Source organism: Uloborus diversus, chromosome 8 (genome assembly GCF_026930045.1).
Source record: "Uloborus diversus isolate 005 chromosome 8, Udiv.v.3.1, whole genome shotgun sequence".
Lineage (NCBI taxonomy): Eukaryota > Metazoa > Arthropoda > Arachnida > Araneae > Uloboridae > Uloborus > Uloborus diversus.
This window is the reverse complement of record NC_072738.1, coordinates 61,121,148-61,142,473: the sequence shown is the minus strand read 5'-3', so window position 1 is coordinate 61,142,473 and position 21,326 is coordinate 61,121,148. Positions and strand designations below refer to the sequence as shown.

The following is a 21,326-nucleotide window of genomic DNA, read 5'->3' as shown; positions in this document are numbered from 1 at the left end:
TTTTTCAAAAAATATTAAAATAATTCATAAAAAAACTAAAATTACATTTTAGGTGTTGTAAAGGGCGTTTTTATTATTGGGTCGATTCATATTTTGATATAAAAAAACAATCTTTGCCGTGCCTAATCTAGTTTTTGTGTTATGAGTAAAAATATCAAAATACGTTTTAACATTACGAGAGGGATTTTTCAAAACTCAGTTCTGAAGTAACGGCTGGTTCAAATTAAACAAAATTTTGTATACAAAGTTAAAAATGAATGCTGATCACAAATATGTGATAAAAAAAGGGGGTTCGCATTGAAAAATTTGAAGTTGATGCTCGTTTTAATATGAAGACGACCCCTTAACAATAATTTTTTAACATAATTATGTAGAACTTTTTATTCCTGAAACAATGACACCTCACACGTGTCTCTAGTGTCAAGAGTCTTTGAATACGATCGAGTGTTTCGTTTTTTTTTTTCTATGACTGTACAGGACTTTGCATGGTAGAATTTATGGAGAGAATAAACTTGGACATTATGTTCTATGTATTTTCATATCTTTTTTACTAATAATCAAGCGGAAAGTCTATATCTCTTGATCTCTATCTGGATGTCTGTTACGCGCATAGCGCCTAGACCTTTCGGCCGATTTTCATGAAATTTGGCACAAAGTTAGTTCGTAGCAAGGGGTGGGGGCAAGGGGTAAGGGTGAGCACCTCGAAGCGGTTTTTCGAAAATTTGATTTTGTTCTTTTTCTATTCCAATTTTAAGAACATTTTATCGAGCAAATTGTTAATGGACGAGTAACTTATCATAACATGGTCGAGTAAATTGTCATAGCATATACGAGCAAATTACCATAACGTGGGCGAGCAAATAAACATGCAAATTTGCGAGAAACTCATCATCGTAAATATACATGCGAACCAAATGCCCTTTTAATTTTCCACTACGGGCAAAGCCGTGCGGTTACCGCTAGTATATTATAATAGTGTCCAACCTTTTTCTGCCCGAGGTCCGAACCTCATATTAAAACCGTCCTCGTGTGAACCAAAACACATATATCATTTCGAAATACAGTCGGACCCCGCTACAACGCGATCCGAATTATACGCGAAATGGCTATAACGCGAGTTTTTCATGAGTAATGATTTTTTTTTATTGCGGACACAAATTGCTCGCCTGCAACATGACATTTTTTTTTTTTTTTTTTTTTTGGAAAGGAGCGGCGGAGCGTCGTTAGAATGGGCTTCGTTGACACTAAATATCTGTTTCATGAATGGATTTTCATCCTTTATCATCACTGAAAGCGGAAGTTCAAACACTGTATGAGTCTAAACAACGCTTTGCTGTAGTTCATACAAATAGCCGCTTCGATTCTTAACTGTTTTTTTTTTTTTTTTTCATTTTACGTATGAATGTTGATAAAATAGAATAGCTCCAAAACGCGCCTTTGCATCTAAAGTTGACGAAAATGGAAAGAGAAAGAGAAGGTTTCTGACCATTAAAGAAAAGGTCAAGATTCTCGATATGCTTGAACAATTAAAAATTGGATCGAAGGTAGTACGACATTGGGATATGAGCAGGGGCGTGCACGTGAGGGGGGACAGAAGGAACACCTGTTGTCCCGGGCCCGAGCCTGAAGGGGGCCCAATATTTTTGAAACTGGGGGTGAAATATAGGGGTAAACAATGTGGGGGCGGAAAAGTCATTTGTGACGGGCCCCGAAATTTCTGTGTACGCCCCTGGATATGAGTGAATCTTCGATAAGTACAATTTTAAAGTCAAGAAAAGGAAATTCGTAAACGTTCAGAACTTAGTTTTAATACTGAAGCTCGCAGAGTAGTATCTGAGCAAAATACAAACATCATGAAAATGGAAGCTGCTTTTTCATTGTGGCTTAAAGAGGGCAGAAAGAGGGGTATTCGCACACTGCATAAACCACCTTCATCATTTAAAAAACTACAATTAAGTTTACGATATCTACAATTCAGTGCTATTACAATGCAATCATGTACTTAATGTAAATATCTTACTGTTTTATTTGATGCCTTTCATTGGTCATTGATTTTGTGCTTCACAACAATAATTTATGTTAAATAGTAACGCTTTTTATAAAAATGGAGTAAAAAGTCAGTTCTTTATAAAAGATACGGTAATATATAGTAAGGAAATGGTTTGAAACAATTTTAGGGGTGTTAACACATGTCTGAAAAATTTGGGTATGCTTATAAAAAATTTCTAAACATACGCTGTTCTACAACGCGAAATTTCGACATGCGCGAGGGGTCTTGGAACGCATCCCTCGCGTAAGTCGGGATCCGACTGTAGTTCATTCTTTCCTAAATAACATGGAAAAATCTGGAGAAAAAAAAACGAAAATTATTGATCAGTAAGTATTGTTATCATTACTTTGATACTTTTTTTTATGAAATGCATGTTTTTCAGAAACCAATTTCTGAATATTTGGCTTCAAATTTGTGACATTGTCACTAATCATTCTTTTTAATTTGTAACATTGAACAAATCACCCAGCCACGTGGATCAGCTTCACGGGCCGGGTAACGCCCGCGGGCCTAAGTTCGGCACCACTATGTTATAGAGACACGTCCTTGATCTTTATTACACTTCCTCAAATTTAATAGCGTAATATTATCTTAAACTATTCTTCTGTGTTTTTTTAGAAATGTGTTATTTATTTTGAGTGCTTTGTAAATAATATAGACATTACTTCAAGTCCTACAATAATCAAATCATCCTCATAAAAAAAATAGCTGATGATAAAGTAACCCGCGTGTTTCAACAATGAAACTCAAGTCACGGCATGATAATTTGATAATATGTTTCGGTAATGTTTGACATGCATGGAAAGGCTTTATTTTGACAAGGCTAAACTCGATCCGGCGACTTAACAGTTTTACTGGTAAGACTGTCATTTTAGGAAAACGAAGGAACCAAAACAATTCGCAACTCCAATAAGCTATAGGGGGCGCTGCAGCCGCTGTCAAATGGCGGATGAAAAAGGTAAAACAAACAAATGCTGTAACTTATAACTTGCTTTGAAGATTAGTGGATGACAGTATTTTATCATAGTGTTTGTAGGACGCTTTCTTTCCTATTATTCTGAAATTACATTACACTATCAACTATCTGAAGCCTGTAATTTACCCCAGAGAAAACACCTGGAATGGAATATTTTACCTTTTTCGGTATTATTGTAAATCACAGCAAGGTAGCGTATTCGAGCTCTGGAGATGCGAATTGATGTTATCTACTGGAGTTTAGGGTTAATCAACTGGTGTTAGGGTTAAAATTTCAACTATCAAAATATCATCAAACATGCAATTGTTTCGTTCAAATGTAGAAACAATTTTCACCCGTCACACCATGACGGGCGACTTTCTAGTTATAAATATAAGTATGCAACTAAATGTAAATAAAATTAAATAACTATAAATAAAAGTATGATTCCTTTCAAACTTTTCAAGTTTTAAGCAGTCTAATTATATAAGGAAATCAACACACAGCGAAATTTAATGAATCTGGTTAGCAGGAAAGGAATTTAATACATTCTTCGTGTGATAAAGTTTTCAGCCGTATCCATTGTGTAAAAAAGAGAGAAGAAGAAGAAAAAAAAAAAAAAGTCTTCAAAAGGGCAGCATTATCAAAGGAATTCAAATAAATATGAATTTATGCGTCGATTTTTTCCTTGCCATTTTATTTAAACGTCTAAAAATGAGATATTTTAATTAAAACTTTCAAAAACATATTCTTTTACGTTCAAAATCTAAAACGAATAATGTCTTTAATCCAATTTAAAATTTTAAAAAAGTTATGTAACTTAAATCAAAGCAAATTAATTTCCTTTTTTTTTAATGCAAAACTTGAAGTATAGCTCTGACAAGTAATTACATTTCCGAAAGTTTATTGTAGGCGAACTAAATAAAAATTTCAGCTGAACAAAAGTTTTTTGTTCTTACTACCATATGATTCTGTTTTGTAAGTTGATTTTTTGAATTAATAAAATAAAAACATAAAAAATAGCCTTGTAGTCCATAATATACTTTTTATAAAGCTGATGGGCTTAGATCCAAAGTCCCGAAAGGTTTAAGGTCTCTGTTTCCATTCAAAGTTGTTTACTATTTCGTTGAATATAAAATTATCGAAAGTATTTTGTTTACTTTTCGTTAATGATGAGAAATGCTGCGTTACATAAACAAGACGACTCTACATTATTAAGACAACTCTACATTATTCCTCATTCCATGCACTATTTTGTACAGTAAAACAGTGAAAGAATTTATTGTAATTGGTAGACTTGCAAAACACCCTATATACCCCCCCCCCCCCCCTTCCCCATAATGTTATACCTTTCATATGAAAATGGCTAGCTGTTTTGGAAACGAAATTTTCCTATGCAATTTGTTTTATTTCTTTTCTTGAACTTATTACTGAGTTTTTAGATTAGAAAATTTTCAGCTCTCGAACTTTTATATAGTATCTGGAAGTTTAAGCAGCAAATCTTCGGACTCTTTTTGAACACGTTGTAAACACTTCTTTAACTCGAACGCTTGATGCCTATTTTAGCACACTTCAAAGCACACTTTTTGGAACAGTTTTAAAACACTGTTTGTTTACATTTTTTATGCTTTTCAGAACGCATATGAAAGCATTTTTTGGACACTAACACATGTCCCTTCTTTTGGAACACCGATTTTTATTCTGCTGTTGATTGCAACGCAATCTCGCACGGAAAAGAACTGTCTTTGACTGAAGAAAGTCAGCCGTTTTGACGGTTGTGGTGACACCAGTGTGCAGTGACTCATTGCAAAAAAAACCCTTAATAGTATCATATTGACTGCTAGTTCAAGAAATCTGTTGAAACTATGTTTCGAAAGAAAGCGATGATCCCATGAATGTGTCCAAAAGTGTTCCTAATCTGCTCTCAGATATTACCCCAAGATGATTTCAAACGTGTTCCTAAGTTTAAATTTAACAAATATACTAAGCGGGAGACATTTGAAACAGCTTCGAATTACATCTTTATGTATTATTTCTGTAGCCTGTTTTTTGTTTCCACGCGAGATCTTCCTCATTTCTTGATCGATTTCTTTGTTCTACCCCTCATTTTAAAGCTTATTAAGACGGCTAACGACGAAAAATAGACCCATGGTCTAAAATTTAATTTTTTTTTGTCAAAAAACCTGTTTTAAAGCACCTGACTGTGATTTTTGTTTAAATTTATAAGTTTAATTTCCGCTGTGACAGACAGAGCTAAATAGATCGATCGGCAGAGCGTTCGACTGGTAACCAGAAGAATGAGTGTTCGGGCCCAGCCCGGACAATCTGCATCAAAAAATTAGACAAAAGTCACGCATTACACGCACACTTAAAGACAATAAATAACACAAGTGAGGCAAAAAACAAATGAGAATGGAACGCTCTTTGGTGAAGTCTGTATAAATTGACTGTAATTCGAAGTTTTTTTGTATTTGTTTTTTTTTCTTTTGCCTTTAATGCTTTGGCTCTACTCAGAAAATAAAATCATAATGTAAACAAAAATAGGAGTAACAGGTTTAAGATTTCAGACTATAAGAGGATAATTTTTTGTGCACACAAATTTTTTTTTTTTTTTTTTTTTTTTTTTTTTTTGTATTCCGAAATGCATATTTTTCAAATAACAATATTTGATCCATTCCACAAATAAAAAATTACTACCTCAAATTAAAAGTGCGCTTTTCATAAGGTTAAACAATGAACATTGATGAAAATATGAAGGAAGCATAAAAATCACTATCAACTTCATGTTTAAAAAAACTCTGCTAGCGGCAAAAAATAAATAGCCAACAACATTTTGACTACACTGTTAAAAAAAACCTGAAAGTTCAGGTAGTTTTCTGACTGATTTTAACAGAATATTTCCGTAATGCTTCAAAATGTATTTTTTCCTTCCAAAAACAGAAATATCACGAAAGGAAGTAACGAAAACAGAATTTTTCCATTTCTAGGGTTACCGCTGTGCTGTACTTGGTTAGTATCCTAGCCTTCAAGTTATGATAAACATCGCTTTTTGATAGTGCTTATTAAATCGCACTGTTACATTTTTTAATTAAAAGCTTATTTAGAATAACAACTCAGATGTCGAAGACAAAATAGATAGCTTGCTACTTCATGTCTGGAAAGTAATATACTCGTATGTCGAAATTGTTTTTTCGCCTTTGGACTTTGTAAGTTTGGAAAAATGTTTGCGCCATTTTCAGACAGGCAGCTATGTTTTGATCGCCCTGGTGATTTGATGTGAGTTTTACTGAGTCAGTATAAGAATATTATTGCGGTGTATTATTTTGCTCAATACTTCGAACAATTCTGTTCGTTAGTCATATTGTGTGTTCTAGCGGTGAGAATAGTTTTAGAATCTCGTGTTATCCATTTAAAATAAAGGCTATTGGATTACTTGTGTACAGACGCAATGGAGACACTTAAACTTAGCACCGCTGGTCACATGTAAGTATTGTAGAATATCTTTGTACATGTTAATATACAAATGCATTTTTCTTGTTAATATGCATTTGATAGAATTCCGATGGTAGCTGATTTAGAATTTATAGAACTATTATAAAGTTACTGTTTTTGCTCTAACGCGTTGTATTCTTGAAAATCATTAAAACGTTAAATGCCAACATTTCGTATCAACCGGAGATTATCGTGGTGTGCGAGCAAGACAAAAAAAAAGTCACTCAGTTTTTTTTTTTTTTTTTTGACAGATTGAAAGTAAACATTTTGAATCGCTAAATAAAAGTATGTCTTGCTGTTATATTTCTTGCGAAAAGGCATAGCAGATTGTTAATCTTTGAAAATACAATTACAATTTTGACAAGAATAAGTTTTCTTGACTACTTAGAAATCTGGAAACATTCATTACTCCTTTCGGGATTTCATTTATAATAAAAAATATAAATTATTTAATTTATTTCCTTAGGACTTCTCATCCAACAACTTATTTGAGATTATTGCAAGTTTCTTGTTAAAACATTTCGGGTACAACGAACTGATTGATTTGTTTAGCCTAAGTATAATGCTTATGCACTAAAAATCTATGTTGCTATTCCAATGAGTGAAAAATGCGGAAATCACCGGGGGGGGGGGGGGGGGGGTATACATATACATCATCTGAGCAAAAAATTCTTCACGTGTATGTCAATGATTCTGTTTTTAAACACAGTAAATTGGTATGCGGTACCCTCCATCAGGTATATTATTCCAAGATAAAGTCAACCGGTTTTTAATGGTATTTTATTTGACTCATTCTGCAAAAAAAAATATTCTATTTTTCAAGTATGCTTTTCCATGCCATGCCAGAATATGTACGAGGAGATGTGGAAGGAAATATCGAGCAGTATCAGCATCAAAAATTGGTGTTATATTAAAATCCACTAATTTCCTTGCTGGTACTTTTCGATTATTTTTATTCATCTGAAGGTGCAAATTTCAAGATAGATGCTTGAAAGGTAAGTTATCAAGCAAAAATTTCACTTAAAATATATTTAAGTAATAAATACAAATTAAAAAAATAATAGTTTTTGAATGGTTAACTATTTTTATAATATATATTATTTTAAACATAGGAGAAAAAAAACGAGAATGAAATTTCAGTAAATTATGTAAAAATGAGAAACGAAAAAATAGCGCAACGAAAAATCAAGAACCGAAAGTTCTGTAAAGATACAGAAAATTTAAAAACGGAAAAATAGATGAACGAAAAATTTAAAAACGGAAAAATAGATCAACGGAAAGAAGATAAATGGAATTTTCGTTAAATCACGGAAAATTTATAAATGGAAGAACAGAACTAAACGGAGAAATGAGAAATGGAACTTCTGTTAAGTCACGGAAAATAATTTAACGGAAACGTAATATTTACGGCAACTTTGCTGCCGGTACTTTATCCGTTATTTTCAGGAAATTTTTTTAACAGTGTACATTCGAAAAGCTACGCTTAGAAAAACGGACTTAGTTCAACTGATTTTGCATTTTGAACGTTCGGCTAAATGATCAACACGTGCTGCCATCTAAGCCATAACGGTTCAAGCAGCCTGCAATGTCAAATTGTATAAATTTTCAGAAATTAAAAAAAATTTCTTGAATATCTTATCTTACACTTTATTTCTGTGGACAGTTTTTCTGTCGGTACGTGATATCTTTCTGTCTTCTTGATGAAATTTCCTCTCATTTCAAAGTTTATTATGTCGGCTGATGAAAAAAAATAGACCTATTGTCAAAAAATTAATTTTTGAGATACGCTCCTTGCTGTTGCAAAACATTCACTGTAAAAAATTGTGTAAGGTTACCAAAATTAATGGATGTAACGTTACACTAATTGCGGAGTGTGTAGTATCATTGTTTTCAAACTCAAATCGTTAGTAAGTAACTAACATTTACCCCCAGTAAACCTTTACCTATTTATTAAAATACGAAATAAAGCAGAATTAGTATCAACTTCATAAGTAAGAAATCATTTTCTTCTCTTTTGCTTTCGGCGAAAAATAAACAACGAATTGCATTTTGTCTACGTTTAAAAATTTTACATTTAAAAAAACTTACTCACAGTTTAACTGGTTTTGGTTTTGGATTTTGACTGTTTGATTCAAAGGAAAACGTGCGCTGACATCGAAGCCGTAACAGTTAAAGCAGCCTGCAACGGGAAATTGTATCAATTTTAAAAAATAAAAACCACTTCCTTTCAATCTCACTTATTATTTCTCTAGCCTGTTTCTTTAAATCGCTACGCGAGATTTTCCTTATTCCTTAATCAAACTCCATATTTTACGAATAATTTTTAAACATATTATGCAGGCTAATTTCAAAACATAGAACCATGATCTTTTTTTTTTTAGTCAAAAAACCCTTTGCTGTTTTTTATTTGTTGCAATTTGCTTCAACGAATAGCATTCGAAATCGAAAGTGCATTTGCACGGTTGGTTGGAGTGTCGCGCTGATCATCAAAATGGCGTCAGTTCAAATCCGTGTATATAAATATCGTTTTAATGGTTCTTTTTCCGGCAGAATCTCACATAGGTTGGATTGTATTTGCTACAACTTGTTTTTTTTTGCATGCACAATTACTGCTGTTTTGCTAATAAAACCTTTTAATTATATTTAAGTTTGCATCGAAAGTACGTACATCGAAAAAGTGAGCGAAGATCACATTATCAGTACCAACATTGTTTTTAACCAGGTTTTGTTGGTGATGTCTTCAAAATACATGCCTTCCCTTTTGTGCCAACATTCGTTTACTTTTTTTATACTTCTTCATAATGTTATTTGTTTGAAATTTTGAAAGAGTAGAATGCCACATGAAACGATTCGAAGCAAAGTGCGGAGTTCGCTCTACACAGACAAGGCCGTAGAAGTCGCCAAAGCCGTTATTGAAGCTTTCATCTTAATTTGACTCTTTTTTTTTTTTTTATTGCATTTCATTTCGTACTTGCCATACGAAAACATCAACAATACACACCGTAAAACTCGGCCTAATATGGATCGAAAAGTGGCTAAGTTCGTAAAAAAGGACGGATTTTCGGGAATGCTGGCCAGCAACTTTCCACGCAGGATCCATTTTGGTTCTGAGAGAGTGTGGCCGAGTTTTCGGGATTTGTCCGAGCTCTCCGGATTCGACTGCATTATGAAATGTATGCCTTCAGCTCTGGAGACTTTTGTGAGAAAGAGACAACATAAACTTCGAACATATCTCGTTCTTTTTTAAAACCATATATTTCCATTACTTATATTCTGCTCACTGGTAATTTCAGCTTTCCTAAGCGTTTTCATAAACGTAGTGGAAGTACGGCCAAACTGGGTGGGATTTTGAATTCGCTATTGCACCACTTGAGCACTGGGTAAGAATCGAAGGGACTTGCGAAAATCTTCACGTATCGACAAATTACTTTTTTCGTTAAAATCATTTAACGGTCTTTAATTCTGATTGCTTTAAAATGGTTCATAAGATGTTCTTGTTGGCTTTAAGTACTTATCCTTATATATTATTTCTGTAGCCTGCTTTTTGGTTCCACGCGAGATATTTCTCATTTCTTGATAGATTTCTTTGTTCTACCCCTCATTTTAAAGCTTATTGTGATGGCTAATGACGAAAAATAGACCCATGGTCTAAAATTTAATTTTCTGTCAAAAAAACTGTTTTAAAGCACCAGACTGAGATTTTCGGTTAAATTTATAAGTTAAACAGCCGCTGTGACGGGCAGAGTTGAATAGCTCGATCGGCAGAGCGCTCGACTGGTAACCAGAAGAACGAGCGTTCGGGCCCAGCCCGGACAATCTGCATTCAAAAATTAGATAAAAATTACACATTACACGCACACTTAAAGACAATAAATAACCCAAGTGAGGCTATAAAATAAATGAGATTGGAAGGCTGTTAGGTGAAGTCTGATAAATTGACGGTAAATCTAAGGGTTTTTTTTTTTTTTTTTTTTTTTTTTTTTTTGCCTTTGATGCTTTGCTCCTCTCAGAAAACTAAATCATAATGTAAAAAAAATAGGAGTAACAGGTTTAAGATTTCAGACTACAAGGGAATAAATTTTTGTGCACACATTTTTTTTTTTTTTTTTTCGTACTCCGAAATGCATATTTTTCAAATGACAATTTTTGACCCATTCCATAAATGAAGAAAAAATACTACCTGAAATTAAAAGTGCGCTTTTCATAAAGATAAACAATGAATATTGATGAAACTACGAAGGAAAGCATAAAAATCGCTATCAACTTCATGAGTAAGATATCATTTTTTATTTAAAAAAAAAAAACTCTGCTTGCGGCAAAAAATAAATAGCCAGTCACATTTTGACTACATTCGAAATGTTACGGTAAGGAAAAATGCACTTAATTCAACTGATTTTGCATTCGTTCGGTTAAATGATCAACACGTGCTGCCATCTAATCCAAAACGGTTCAAGCAGCCTGCAATGTCAAATTGTATAAATTTTCAGAAATAAAAAAAATTCTCCTCAACATTTTATCTTACACTTTATTTCTGTGGACAGTTTTTCTGTCGGTACGTGATATCTTTCTTTCTTCTTGATGAAATTCCCTCTCATTTCAAAGTTTATTGTGCCGGCTAATGAGGAAAAATAGACCTACTGTCTAAAAATTCATTTTTCAGGAACGCTCTTTGCTGTTGCAAAATATTCCCTGTAATAAAATTTGTAAGGTTACCAAAATTAATGGATGTAACGTTACACTAATTGCGGAGTGTGAAGTATCATTGTTTTCAAACTCAAATTGTTGGAGGAGGCATGCACTATGATTCCCAATAGCAGTCAGTGGAATTTAAAGCACTAGTGCAGAGTTCAACATCAAAGCTGGTCAACTCTCATCAGCGAAACGAAAATCAACTTTTGTGGCTAAGTAGTAAGCTCCTTCCGTTGCGACCAATCAAATTATCGTTGTAAAAATTTCCTGAATTGCTACAAGTTGCAATAAAGCAGACTCTTCACTGTCGTGGAAAATATTTTTAGCTACCGGTTTAAAGATTGATTGAGCGTGTTTAATAAGTATATTGGCTGTCGTTCGGACGGATGCGGCTCGCTCATCTAGGGTGACTAAGCTACAATTGAGAGCAAATACGTCTCTGGATTGCTGCTGCATTAAACACGGTTACATTGATATTTCTGTTGCGTTCTTAGTAATTAAGTAAGGTTTTGATCATTTCAGCAAACCTAACTTAATTTCCCGTGAAGGAACTCCAGAAAATTCTGGTGTAACCTTACGTAGAAATTTGTGAGACGTAAGGCTATAGTTATGTTACCATGGTGTAATCTTCCATAAAGCGATGCGTAAATTTACACCAGTTATACCAGTTAAGTCACTCAAGCACAGCTATGCAGCTATTGATTTTATGGGATAATGTTACACAAAAATTTTTACAGTAATGATGCAACCAGTAGTTCTTTTGCAGATAGTTTTTCCAGCAAATTTCTAATCCACTTTTCCAGTTTTTTCCGCCAAAAAAAATCACAATTAACCTGTTTTTTTTTTTTTTTTTTTTTTTTTTTTTTTTTTAATAAAGCTTAAAAGCACTGGACTGAGTTGTTCGGCTATAAACTAGCTGAACTTTCAGGCCGCCCGGACTGTTTGCCATTATAGCAAATTTAGACTGATATCACGCATTACATTGTACGCATAACATATAATAGATAACACACGTAAGGCAATAATAAAATGCGACATGAACGTTCCTTGGTGTTTCGACTCCTTTATGCAGACTACAGCTATTAGATAAGGTGACTATTAATCAAAGAGTGTTTTATCTTTCTTTTCAAGCCTTCACTCCGTTCAGAAAACTAAGCATAATGTAAGCGTTAAGAAACAGTATTAGATTTTAAAATTCTGACCTCAAGAGAATGCTTTTTGTGCAGAAAAACTTTTTCTTTGTATGCTGAAATGCAGATTATTATAATAGCAGTGTTACTTTTTGTATAAATAAATAATATCTAAATTGAAATGACGCGTTTTACCCAGTAAACCTTTTCCTATTTATTAAAATTTAAACGACTATTTATAAAAAAATAGACCTATTGTCAAAAAATTAATTTTTGAGATACGCTCCTTGCTGTTGCAAAACATTCACTGTAAAAAATTGTGTAAGGTTACCAAAATTAATGGATGTAACGTTACACTAATTGCGGAGTGTGTAGTATCATTGTTTTCAAACTCAAATCGTTAGTAAGTAACTAACATTTACCCCCAGTAAACCTTTACCTATTTATTAAAATACGAAATAAAGCAGAATTAGTATCAACTTCATAAGTAAGAAATCATTTTCTTCTCTTTTGCTTTCGGCGAAAAATAAACAACGAATAGCATTTTGTCTACATTTAAAAATTTTACACTTGAAAAACTTACTCAGTTCAACTGGTTTTGGTTTTGAATTTTGACTGTTCGATTCAAAGGAAAACATGTGCTGACATCCAAGCCGTAACCGTTAAAGCAACCTGCTGTGGGAAATTGTATCAATTTTAAAAAGTAAAAACCACTTCCTTTCAATCTCATTTATTATTTCTCTAGCCTGTTTGTTTAAATCGCTATGCGAGATCTTCCTTATTCCTTAATCAAACTCTATGTTTTACGAATAATTTTTAAACATATCATGCAGGCTAATCCTTATCTATAAATATCGTTTTAATGTTTCTTTTTTTCCGGCAGAATCTCACATAGGCTGGATTGTATTTGCTACACCCTCTTTTTTTACATGCACAATGACTGCTTTTTGCTAATAAAACCTTTTAATGATATTTATGTTTGCATCGAAAAAGTGAGCGAAGATCACATTATCAGTACCTACATTGTATTTAACGAGGTTTTGTTAGTGATGTCTTCAAAATACATGCCTTCTCCTTTGTGCCAACATTTGTTTACTTTTTTTTTAAATTCTTCTTCATAATGTTGTTTGTTTGAAGTTTTGAAAAAGTAGAATGTCACATGAAACGATTCGAAGCAGTGTGCGAAGTTCCGCACGGGTCAACTAGTTTCAGTATAATTCTTTCAAACGGAGCACATTAGGAACATATTTTAGGGCGCATTTGGGCAACTGGAACACTTTTTCTGAACTAAAGTGTTCCGAACGAGTTTCCAATGTGTACTGGGAATTTGCAGTTTCTAGAGAAAACATATAGAATTCCGTCGTTACTGGCCTCAAACAGAAGAGCCTATTGAAATAATGACGCTTAAATTTGATTTTAGCTTGAGATATATAAGTGTCTATAAGAACAGTGAGAGTTGAATTAAATGTTAAATTACTCATTCTTTTGTGGATAAGGTGAAACGTAGAAAAGGATATCAAAGCGTGAAAAAGGATATGCGAACTAGGTAATGAGTTCCTAACTGCAAAAGATATTAAAAGATAGAGTGAAAGTAGTTGAAACGAATCAAAGGGAAAGCAAATTAGGCCAAGAAGATCTTTTCATGCTGTCGCCACAAAAAGAAAGTTATAAGAAACATTTAACGCAAACTTTTCTAATCTCACCCTACTTAAAAGGTTCTTTAGTTTTACCTTACGTAGACAAATCGGGTTAAGTGGCTTGGAATATCAGACTGAGAACCCACCTGTTGGTGCACAATATAATATTGTAGCAGCTTTTGAAGATGAATATTTAATACTTGCATTTTTCTACTAATTTGTTTTGCAAAAGGCATAAAAACACAAAGAAAAAAGGATAAAAAAGGTCAAATAACTAAGAGATCAAGACAAAAGCGTTCCTTTAGCTGTTAAAACAGAAAAATCATTACAAAATGCAATGAAGAATATCCAATGTAAGTACATTCGACAAGCTGACTTACTGCAAAAGAGACACGCACACGCAAAAGAGGTAAGATTTAAATTAAGGGATGCAGATCCCAAAGCATAAGACAAGGAATTAAATTGAAAATTTCATGAATAATAGTACAAGAAGCCGTACTATGAACCAATGAAGAATGTTCTAGTGCCTACTCAACCGCAGTATATAGGTTGCTTTCAGCAAACGCGAGGCAATAATTATTTTTTTAAAAAAAGTTAAATCCTGTATTGCCCTCTTACTCTATAATTCCGAATTGCGAGTGTAAAAAACCAATCAATATATAAGCTATGTTTTGATTTAAAAGAAAAAACCTCGTACATTCATATCACAATGGGAAAAGCCTTTTAAAAAATACGTGTCGGTTTATGGTGTGGGTTGGTGTTAAAAATATACGTTTTCCGTTCTCAGTACCTCATTTAAAGATTTCTTCTTCCTTATTCAGTCAGCTCACTCAAAAAAAAGCGATTTTTTTATTAAAATATCAGTTGCTTACTTCAAAGTAAATTATTGATACGTTCATTGCAGAAGAATTAAACAAACATGAACCTCAAATACTTTTGCACTGGTATGTTGAAGTTGAAAAGAATCGGATTTTTTTAGAGTTGATTTTAAACTAATAGAATTTAAATACTTTTGAATCTGATTACGCCTTATTCTGCATGATTACATGAAGTTTTTTTTACAGGAATATGTTTTCCCAAGGCACTTTGCAATGTCAATGAGAGTTGTAACTTTACAGAAGCGATCAATAAAACCTGTTAAACGCGACAAATTGTCGGAAGCTCCTTACATTTATAAGTTAATAATGTTAAATTAGATTTCCTTCCAGAACTTTATTCAGCCACTTAGCAGTTAAATGTGTGGATATAATAGAATTATGTTTCTATCTTCCGATCAAGATCGTAGAGTCCCTGATTCAATTACGTACAATGCTGATGTCGTTTTGAAAAACGAGAAGATAAAATGAAAGTTATTTAATGTGGCACCCTTATTGAGCGGGCTTAAAAGGATTTTCTTGAATTTTGTTTACCCGAGAGGCAAACTTAGATACAGCGATGCATTTAGAAGTCTTTCAGAAGGATATCGTTCCGCTTGACACTTACTTTGTGCCCAAATGTGAAGGGCATGAGAGAAGGCATGCTTTTGATTCGAATTATATGGCCTTATAGGTTTAATCTGTACAGTAGGGATGCACCGAACAGTCGGCAGTGAAATGTAATCTGTCAGTTTGCCGACTGTTTTTAATCACTCAATTTTCACCGATTAATCGCACACTTATTTTTAAGTTAAAATTACTAAGGTTAGCTTACGTTAGCTTAGTTGTAAGTACACTGTAAAAAAATCCAAAACGTTACTGGTAGGGATTGCAAGACCAGACCAAAAATTCAATACCGGTATTTGGTAATTTTTAAACGTAATAACCGGAATACTGGTATTAATACCGGTATTGGAAATTTCTCAAAAAATGCTGGAAAAAATATTGTTTTGTTGCCACATTTTATAATTTTGAACAAAAATTGTATTATTTATGAAAACGTATTGTGAACAAAATAAAATAAAGGAATAAATGTCACAATAAAAACCAATAGTAGTAAAAAACATAATGCATCTATTGAATTGTTTCTAAGCCTGGAACTCATTTTAGTGCACAACTTTCCTACTGTAGAAAATACTCTTTCTGAATTCAAATAGTGCGGTGGTAGTGTTAATAATGTGCGATATACATCTCTAATTGTCTAGAAGTGCTTCATCTTCAAAAAATTCGGTCTCTTGAGTGTTATTTTTGGATAAATCCTTTTGTGTTTGTCTGTATCTTTTGAACAGTGTGTATTATAATTTTTATTTTTATTTATAGCTAGTTTAATTTCTTTCCGAGAGATGATACTTTTTCATCATTAACATCATTTTCTCTTGAGCAGTGGAGTTTTGTGTTTGCTTTTGATTGGCCCTTTGGTGTGAAATTTACAATAAACTTGACAAAATTTGACCTTGTTAGTTTCTCTTATTCGTTTTTTATTTCGTTTCAAAAGTCTTTACAATTATAAGTACGTAATATCTGAAAATATGCTTCAATTAATTATGCTTTACCTCTATGCAAATTTACAAGGCACTATATAATTTCTAAATATTATCTTGCCAAGTATAATGCCAATTAGCGAGACAGGATAACAAAGCAAAACTGATGACACAAATTACTATTTGTTATGCTACCAAAAAAAGTTTTGTCAAATTTTAGTACAGTTGAAATAAATAATTAAAAAAGAAATAATAAAGTATTACTGCAACTGGTGGTAGGAATAAATTGTTTATGAGACAAATACGTATATTCAAAATTACGCTCGAAATCAATTTTTACAAAAGGGAAAGTGAGTGACCAGGGAAATGAAAAAAAAAACAACAAAAAAAAAAAAACATGGTACACAAGAGCGCACTGAAATGCGATCCTTCCCACTATCTAGTACTTCCACTATCTATTACCACTCATATCATTTTGCAATCTTTCCGTTACTTTCATTTTACGATATTCTATTATTTCGTGCTTTTAAAGTAGAATATTTAATTTAATAGATTGGTTTTGATTCTGTGACATGAAAACAGAAATGCACATTTAAAATATAAGTAGATATTTAATAAGTTGAATTGAAACTTCTTCAATTGAAACTATTACTTTCAGCTAATACCGAAAAAGCCGGTATTTTACCTCAGCAAATACCCGGTATCACGAAATTGTAAAATTGCTCGAAATACCGGTATTCGCTGTACCGGTATTCCGGTATTGCAATCACTAGTTACTGGCTATTTTCGTGGAACGTTTCGGGATTTCACAGGTTTTCATTTATCTCCGAAATCCAGTACATTTGGAAAAAAGTTTTCCAGTTTGCTACAAGTTGCACGAATGCAAACTTTTCGCTGTTGTGAAAAATAGTTTTAGCTACCAGTTTAGAAAGTGAATGATTGTTTTTATTAGTTGAATCGGTTTTAGTTGGTTGTGAAGCGTCCAAGTTGACTTATCTTTTAATTAGAGCGGATAAGTCCCTGGATAACTGTAGGTTTGATAAGGCAAGAATTTTAAGCGCGGGATACACTTGGTTCTTGAATGCAATTTTCTCTTAGCTGTGACTATAGCTATACTGCCCAGAAAGAGGCTCTTTCTAGGCACTATACTATAGCTGCTGTAATGCTTCTGGAACCTTCTTAGTAGTTAAACCTACCTAATATTTCTAAAAGATCGCTGAATCGTAACTGGCTTTAATAGGTGTGATTACAAAATTCTTCAGAAAGTTTCAAGGATAAATTCAGAAATTTTCCTGACTTTTAGCGGAAAAGGATCCTGTTTTTTGCAAGATATTTTACTGGCCGAATTTGCGCACATCAGCTGCCTAGTTTTTTCTAGGAATGTTTCTGAATTCTTTTTACAGTGTATGCAAAATTGTAAGTATGCCTTCAAATGCTGATCTATGCTGAATGAGTTCTTAAACAATAAATAAATGTCTTTTTCTGCAAAGAAAAAGAACACGTAAATACACACATAACAATAGCAACAACAACAACAACAACATTAACAATAACAGTGATTACTTGTGTTACAGAACTGATAATCACGAGTATTTTGTATCTTTGTATTTTTAAATTTGTTATTTTGTCTTTTTAAATTTTAAAAACTATTAAAAATTTATTCACGCAATTTAGATATTTTCAAAAAGTTATTTCATAGTTTTAAGTCCAAGTATTTTGAAATTTTAAACGTATAGTTTGTTTTAACTGCTATTTTTATGTTATTTGCCTCTGTAATTAAATTTTTCTCTAGTGTGCAGTGTCTTTTTTTTAATAAAAAAAATGAATAAATAAATAAAATAAAAACTAATAACAATAACAAAAAAACTAATAATAATTAAAAAAAAATACGAACAGTGATAGTACTAATGATAACAGTATTAACAGTGATAATAATTACAATGATAATAACAATAATAATAACAATAATAATGATAATAACAATAATAAAAATAGGAGAGTTTATCTACTTATAGATATAGAAAAAGTTAAATCATACAGTTTTAAAAGTATTTATTGAATGAATGTATGTATTTTCTTAAAAAGTAAAAGTTTATGAGATGGTTACTTTGTCAGTTTTGCCTCTCCACCAAAATCTGTAAAATCCAAATCTCCAATTCAAATTTTTTTCAGAGAGCCTTACATTTTTTGTAAAGATAAAAGGCGTGCAGCATTAAATGGCTACTAAGAGTAAAAAAGTCGATGCTAACCTAAAAGTGTCTACATGCAATGTCTACTAACTAAATATTTGAATGCTGATGTCTAGTTAACAACAGAATATGATTTTATCAACATCATTAAGAAAATTAATTTACCTTAAATAAGATTTTGAAACTATTTAAAAGAAAATTTGTGAAACTGGAGAAAAATTAACCATCGCTCTCAGAAATGAACAAACAATTAATAAATTCTGAGAAGCAGAAATTGTTATTTAAAAAAGTAAGTTACTGGGGAAATTGTAGTATTAAAGATCATTATCTAATGATTATGATTTTCAATACTACATTCGCTATTCATCAGCAGCCGATTAGTTGGTGTCGGCAGTTTATCTATGGCCGATTAATCGGCAATCGGGAATTGGCCAATTTGCTTATCGGTGCATCTCCAATGTACAGTTTACTCCACGGTAAAATGTATTGGTAAGGAATATGACTCAGTTAATGAACCCTTTGGTGTTGAACATGTGTCTCTTACTAGGATACAGTTTAGGGTCAGTAATTATAGGCGGCGCTGCACTGTAAAACCGATTCAGAAACGTTCCTGGAAAATAATGGGCAGCTGATGGGCCCAATTTCTACCAGTAACATATCTTGATAAAATCAGGAATGTTATCCGCTAAAACTCAGTAACATACCTGAAATTATCATAGAAGCATCCTGAAATATTCAGAAATCTTAAAGCCAATCGTGTCTCTGGAACTTCGGAGTAATCTTAGGAAAGTATAAAACAAAAGCTTGACACTTAGCTGATTTCTGAAGAAAACTCAATAACGGAAGCTTGGCCAAAACTAAGACAGAATTGCTACTAAGTATCGAGAATTTTTCTCTCTTGTAATTCTTACAAAGCTACGTAGTCAATGGACTTACTCATTCCCTTTGAGAGCTAAGAGGATTGGCCGGGCCTTGGACTTATTCACTCCCTTTGAGAGCTAAGAGGATCGACCGGATCGTTGGCGAACTGAAGCCGAAACACTTTATAAATGCGCTCAGTTAATCTTTAAACAGGGAACGAAAAATATTTTTCACATCAGTGAGAAGTCTGTATTTTTGCAACGTGTAGCAATTCAGGAAACTTTTTGACAAGGATACTTGATTTTTCTAGGAAGCGGATAGAAATCATTGAAATCCCGAAACGTTACACTGAAATAATCAGTAACATTTCGGATTTTTTTTACAGTATGTGCGTAAAAGTTTATTCACAGCTCTTAGCAACATATACCTACACAAATCTTTCAAAATACAGTAAAATCCCGTTACATTGAACTTCAAGGGATCGTAAAATTTGTACGTGGAAGCAAGAATTTTGTTGCAATGGAATTCAAGCAATATAATGGAAACATAATCGGACCTGATCCTTTTTTTTTTCCTTTAAATGGATATTTCGTTGCATTTGTATTCGTTGTAACGGGATTTCTCTGTAGTAGTTTTCCTAATCTTAGTATTGAACTATATGTAAACAAAACAGCTTCCGGCGATGACCCTTCGTTATGACTCATCGATCAAATCCACCCCTTCAACATCTTCCATTTTTTTTTTCAACTTTACACTTCGGATAGATCTTTTCCTTTTTCTTTTTTTTTCCTTTTCGGTCTGTTTTCAAGAACATTCATCTTTGATTGCCAAAGCTGAATTGTACAAAAAATAATTTTCACTTTCTTATGCTTACACTGTAAAAAAATTCGAAACGTTACTGAGTATTTCCGTGTAACGTTTCGAGATTTCAATGGTTTTATCCACTTCTTGGAAAAATCAAGTGTCATTGTTCAAAAGTTTCCTGAATTGCTACAAGTCACACGAATGCTGATTTCTAACTGTTGGGAAAATATTTTTAGCTCCCAGTTTCAAGATTAACTGAGCGCATTTATAAAGTGTATCGGCTACAGTTCGACTGTGATCTGTCCAGACTGACTGAACTCCCGACGAGAGCGAATAAGGCCCGTCCAGATTGATTAAGCCGTGCACTAGGTAGCTGTGCAAAGATTGCAGGCGAGTAAAAGTCTTGATACTTACTTGCAATTCTGTTTCAGCTTTGGCATGGTTACAATATTGCTTTTGAAACTTCCATGATAAATCAGGAGGGTGCCAAGCTCTTATATTATACCTATTTAATTTTACTCTTAAGTTTCAGAGACACACTTGGTTTAAAACGGGAAGATTTCTAAATTTTTCAGAAAGTTACCCGGATAATTTCAGGGGGGTTACTGAATTTTTAACGAAAACGTTCCTGGTTTTTGCAAGATATGCTATTGGTAGAAAGTGGGAGCATCAGCTGCCCATTATTTTACAGGAACGTGAATCGTTTTTATAGTACTCATTGAGTATCTACTATTCAGTTGTAAAAAATATTTTCACCGAGAGAAATGAGATTTGTTGATAATTTGTTGAAGCATTATTTTCAAGCGAATTATTACCTCACAATTTTGCGAAGTACCTGTTACGAACTTAATTACTTATACACTGTAAACACGATTCAGGAACGTTCCTGGGAAATAATGGGCTGCTGATATGCCCAATTTCTGCCAGTACTTGCAAACTCCAGGAACGTTTTTCGTTGAAATTCAGTAACCATCCTGAAATTATCCTAGAAACTTCCTAAAATATTCAGAAATATTCCCGTTAAAAGCCAGACGTGGCTCTGAAAAATTCGAGTAAACTTAAGAAAGTATAATATAATAGCTCGGCATTTTCCTGATTCATCGAGGAAGATCCAAGAGCATCAT

General features: G+C 33.0%; 1 protein-coding gene across 2 annotated transcripts in view; it reads left to right on the top strand.

Moving 5' to 3' along the window:
• LOC129227630 (uncharacterized) overlaps positions 1 to 21,326 on the top strand; it is a 109,190-nt gene that overhangs the window by 50,922 nt on the left and 36,942 nt on the right. The window lies entirely within an intron of this gene.